Below are 6000 nucleotides of genomic sequence, written 5' to 3' on the forward strand. Positions count from 1 at the left end.
ATAAAATGACCACATGGAAAAGTAATACCAGGTATAACACATTTTAAATTATTCTGAGAAGGTATTTTGGCTCCTATTCTCTTATGTGACAATAGGGACCTGTAGATATACCTCAAGCATCTCTCATTATTCCACCTGGTTTCACAGGCATCCAGATGACACTTTTCCATTGTAACTCTCCACATCTGTAGAAAAAAACTGGAATAAGTAGGTATAAGTACCACACAACCTGCACACCTTAACAAAATTTTAATGCAGCATTATCTTGACTACCCTTTTTTTTCAGAAAACAAGCACTCAGTCACATGGACTAGTGAATAGCTAAATATTTTACACACATTGTGACATTTTGAAATAAATTGCTGACATCAGCACTTCCTTTAGCTCCACAGCCTTGTTAAGTCCTTCAGATGCTGTGGTAGAGATGAATTACATCTTGTCATGCCCTCTCTGTCATGGAATAATGGATGTCTAAATCCTGATGTAAGTAGGCTTCTTAGATTTGCCTCATAAGCACAATGGTAATCCAACTAGATATTTCCAAATGTTTCTTATCTATCATTAAAAAAATGTTTTATTCAGCTGAAATGTAGTACTAATTTAGAGCCACATCCAGAATTAGTTCTGGATTACTGAAATTACATATTCAGGAAAAAGTATTTTGCTTTGAAACAATTCAGCTCATACCTATGTGTTCTTTCTATCTCTTTAAAGTATATATACTTTTGAATCAGTACAAAGAATGACAGAAAGTGAGTTAGCATCTATTAATAGTTTAGGATTGCTGATACCATGACACATTCTTCAATATGATAAATTATAGGTGTGGACCATCCTTGGTGAAAAGTAAAAATTTATCTGTCTACATAATGGGGAACATAGCACTTAAACCCAGGTTTTCTAAAATATAAAAGAAGCAGAGCACCTCTAGGATGTTCCATAAAGAGTGGCAGCCAGTTAGAAAAGAGTGCTGGGGAAAGCAGCTTTCACTGGTCAGATAAATATTTTTCATTAGCATTAGAAATACTTTTCATTAGCATTAGTACTGCCCTGAGGGTCAGTACTTAGACATAGTGTTAGATGAGTATGATACCACACCAGCCTAAAGGTTAGGAGTTTGGAAGGCTTTTAGCACTGGTTTAGCTGATAGATCTCAACCTGAAAGACCACACTTGCTTAACATTCAAATTATAAAAAAGGTCTGGGTTATTTTATGACTTAGTCCATTAGCAGAACAGGTCCAAATGCTATTCTCATTTCTCTTTCTAATCACATCTTAAGTTTTGCCATTCTCTATCATGACATTGTATATGTAATATTTTTTCAATATTAGGCACTATATGAATGAATTAATAAGTATAAAATTATTACAGGGGATCTTCTCTTCAGATAATGTAAAATGTAATAATAAATCTATTTTTTCTTTTTACAAAACAAACTAACTGGGGGGGGAAATAATTCCCAGAGCATTGTTCAGTCATTTGGCCAAGACTTCAGTATAACCCATTCACTGCAAGCAAGTTATGAAAGTCAGTCAGCAATCATAAATTAATGGTGCTCTTCAACAGCATGCTAGGAGAAAAACAGATAAAAAAAAACTAAAAAACCTCACCCATAAAAATGGAGCACGAGCTGTTAGGAAAAAAAATAATGTAATTAATAAATAGTGTTTTAGAGGAGAAATATCAGCCATTAGATAGTGGGCTGGAGAGTATACCAATAAAACACTGAACTGGCACACCATCACTGATACTGCAGGTAACCTGGAGAGCCTTGCTTTACCTCTCTGTCTTCCTGTGCACCTGCTGCTATTCAGGAATTTTTGTGGCTTCTGTTCATGAAGGACGCGGCCTTGGTGCCTTTGATGTCAATGGTCAAACCATCATTACTTCCTTGGAAGCAGATGGGGCCCATATGGCCTGCTTGCATGATCATTGCTCATGTACAACACCCACAGAGCTAACAGGTTTCTAACTGGGATGAATTGCATTGTGACAAACAGTAAAATGAATTAAAGAAGTTAAAACAATGTGAAAACTTTGTAGGAAGCAGTGAATTTTATAACCCTCTTCTGGGTACATTATGGCACCTCATACCTTTGAAATACTCAATGGAGGAATGAGTTGTGAGAGGCTGCAATGGGGCAATGAATAATAGGATGATATGGAAAAGGCCTGCTACTGTGGAAGCTGAAGCAGTAGGAATTAATTAGAGAACTATTACTCTCTTGGGTTGTTAGTGTATGACCCTGGTGATGTCACTCTCCACTTAGGAGACTCCTGCTTCTTCTGTATTGTACAAAATGGTGAAGTGCAATGCTCCCAGGATCTGAACCCCAGTGTTACTCTCTCCAAGGCAAAAAGGAGAGTAGTAGATGCTGCTAAAGAGCATAAAACTGAAACCAGTTGTCCCCAGCTATGACACTGAGGGTATTAATCTTGAGTAGTGTCAAGTGGAGTGCTGAACAAAGCACCTAGGATTACCAAAAGGGGGGAACTTCAGGGCGAGGAGACAGAACTGTTGTCTGTACATTCAATATCAACTGCACTTAAAGGATGTGGCAGCAGGATACACAGTTGTGAAGGCACACAAAGTTCAAAGCTAACATGGACTAGGCATGTTTGAGAAAGGGTGTAGTATCAGAGCGTAGCAGCTACGCCTTACTACAAGGCAGGGTTAATCAGCTGAAGAGAGACAAGCTGTGGAGCTAAAAGCCTCTCAGACAATAAACAGTGTCTATAATATTGGCAGAGACGCATTGTGTCATCTAGATAGTGTTTGCTCACCCTTAACTTGGAGAATCTCAAGATGACCTGCAAGTAGTGCTGTCCAGAGGTGCTTTTTTTCATGAACAGCCTGCCAATGACTAATCAAGGCAACTGGTCTCACGTTCCTAACTGGTAGGAAAACACATGCACAAACAGCTTTGTAGTTACAAGCTCAGGGCAAGCAAATCAATTATAGCAATAACATTTAAATGTGCACACCAAGCCATTGCTTCAACCCTCCCCAGCTTTCTGTACTTTCACCCCTTCTCAGTATGCATTTCTCTTCATGAAAACAAATAACAGTTTTAAGACATGTTTTTATCATGCACAGTGCTTCAGTTTGGTTGTGAAAAGTCTTTGATGGTTTGAGCAGTTTGTCCAAGAATCCAAGGCCTGGCACTGATGTCTAAGATTTGTAGCTTTTATATTTTTCATATATTTGTAGTTTTGTAGATGGCTAATGCATTGCTGTAGCTCCTGGTACTTTTCCTATCCTTTTCCCCTACATTTAGGAACAATAAGCTAACATTATTAACACATTCCTAAAATATTCTTTAGTCTTATACCAAGAAGAGAACCAACTACAACGATGTTCTGTTTTCCAACCAGAATCTGGGAAGATATAACAAAAGTGGGGCAAAGAAGCTCCTGGGCCACTTCCAGTAGGGCAGGACCCAGGGAATTATTACCTAATCAACTAACCTTCTAACTGGACAATATATGATATGAATAGTAATCCACTAACCTTATAAAAATTAACTATAAAATTACTGTACCATGTGCAGTTTTTGCCATATTGTGTACCTGAAGGCTTCCAAGTAAAGGTTTGCTTTTTGCTTGGAAAGGAACCTTGAGAAGGTTTCTTCTACTTCCAGGCAACCACATCAACCAGGATTTCACTCTTAACAAGGAAAATAATACCAGCTTTCTCCTGTGGGCCCAAATTATCAGACACTGCAGAGATATTTTCATGTTAGGCAATAACATATTAGTTTAGGAAATCAAGCTTTAACTTATATTCATGAAAACAAGTAAGATCTTTAAATTTAATGCAATGGTCACCTATAATCAATGTAACCATTCTCACCAGCTGTCCATTACAAAGAGGAAAGAGATCAAAACAAAACAGAATGGAGAGTTACCACACCTACATTTTCAAGAGAGAGGTATTTATGTTTTGCCAACCTATAATTTACCTAGAAATGTTGTAGTGTGTACCCAATGTTATTGATTTATATTTGCATAATCATCAATCTGCTTAAAAATGTAAATATATGAATTATATATATAGAATATAGGAACACAGGTATAAAGAATAAGAAAAATACTTCAAAATTGAAAGCACCCTTAACCAACAATGCAAAATTTTCTTATTTATGTACTTAGTTTGCTTTGGGAATCAGTGTGAAATCTTTCTTTTTGAACATTAAATGTTTGCTGTTTTCATTTTATAAGAATCATGAAGGTGGTGACCATAATATACAGTGCTCAATGCCCAGGACCCTGCTATGACAGTCATAGAAGCAGGAAATACAAATACAAATACAAATATAAACTTCAGGCTCTTTCTGCAATGAGTTGTAAATGATGGGACAATGGTGTAGCTGATGACTCAATGCTGATGACAACGACATCACAGGGACATTGTAGAGATGGCTGTCTATTTATCTCAAGTTGTTTATATGTGGATTGATTAAAGTTTTGACTTGTGCATACAAAGGCCTTTGATGTTCCCCTTTCATGAAATCCGATGAGTTTTCAATACTTGGGTCAAGACATCTTTTGCAGGGGTCACCTGCTCATGCTTGGTACCTCTATCACAGCTCATGAAGATTCCTAAATAAATTTTAGAAATGACTGATATTATCTGAACAAGAAATTGTCAGAACACTAACAAGCACAGGCTTCTTAACTAGCTATCAAATCATCATCATTACAGAGGCATGGGTGCTTAACTTTTAAAGGGAAACTCAAACAAGCTTTCATTTTTCTAATGGACTGAGAAGTGCTGAACACTTTCTAAAAAACACTCTCTTATTCCATGTAAAACTAATTTTCATGTAACTGATTTTTGAAGGGAGTTCTCTTTCTCTGTTGAGTTACTGTAGCATTTGAATCTGCCTTAAGTAGAAGTTCAATTTGGATTTTTGATCTTCTTCTTTACAACTTTTAAGGGTCCAAAACCAGCACAACTTCCTATTCTTGATAAATTTTACTTGTTTTGTCCTGCCAATTTTGGTACAAGCCCTTTTTTCTTTCTTTTTCTTTTGCTTTTGTTTTTCCTTTTTTTTCCCCTCATGCCAGACTACCAATATAATAGAACAGAATAGAATAGGACCTTCTTGAGAGGGATTATCTGGTCCAACTGCTTGGCTACTTCTGGACCGACCAAAAGTTAAAGTATATTGTTAAGGGAAGTGTCCAAATGCCCCTTAAACACTGAAAGGCTTGGGGGAATCTAGGAAACCTGTGTTTGATTATCCTCTCAGTAAGAAAATGGTTTCTAATGTCAAGTCTGAATCTCTCCCAACACAGTTCTGAATTATTCTCATGCATCCTATCACTGGATGCTAGGGAGAAGAGGTCAGCTTCCTTCCTTTCCACTCTTCCTCCTTAGAAAGTTGTAGACAGCAATGAGGTGGCCACTCAGTCTACTTTTTTAGGCAAACTAGGCAAACCCAAAATCCTTTAGCCACTGCTCACAGGACGTACAGGTCTGCAATTTCAGGCCAAAATACTGGACTTATGCATGCCATTAAAAGTAATATATGTGAGTTGTCAGGCTGCTGGATTGGTTTTTTCTTTCTGCTTATTTGGTTTGGTTTGGTTTTGCTGTATGTGTTGTGCTGGTGGTGATGATAGAGATGGGTATGAATGGTTAGGTATATGGTGGTACAGATGGTTAGGTATACAGTGAAGGGGGAACCTGATGTTAGGCTTGCAATTTAAAATGGAAAAAAATATTCTAAAGATGCACATCAGTACCTTAAGAGATGAAAAAAATACCTATCAAAATATTAAGAACATGGCTGGAATGCTATAGGGCTTCAAAGAAACTGCAGTGCCTTCTGTACTCTTCTCTGTCAACCCCCAATTTCTGAGATGCAAGGTTATCTTAGTTTCTTCCCACTTCACTAGAGCCCTCTGTTTTTTCCTAATTCCTAATGTCTTGTCCCTATATTGCTAGAAATATACTTAGGGGATTTTTAGGAAATCCATGGCTTCCTTAGAA

The sequence above is a fragment of the Geospiza fortis genome, unplaced genomic scaffold (assembly GCF_000277835.1).
Source record: "Geospiza fortis unplaced genomic scaffold, GeoFor_1.0 scaffold138, whole genome shotgun sequence".
NCBI lineage: Eukaryota > Metazoa > Chordata > Aves > Passeriformes > Thraupidae > Geospiza > Geospiza fortis.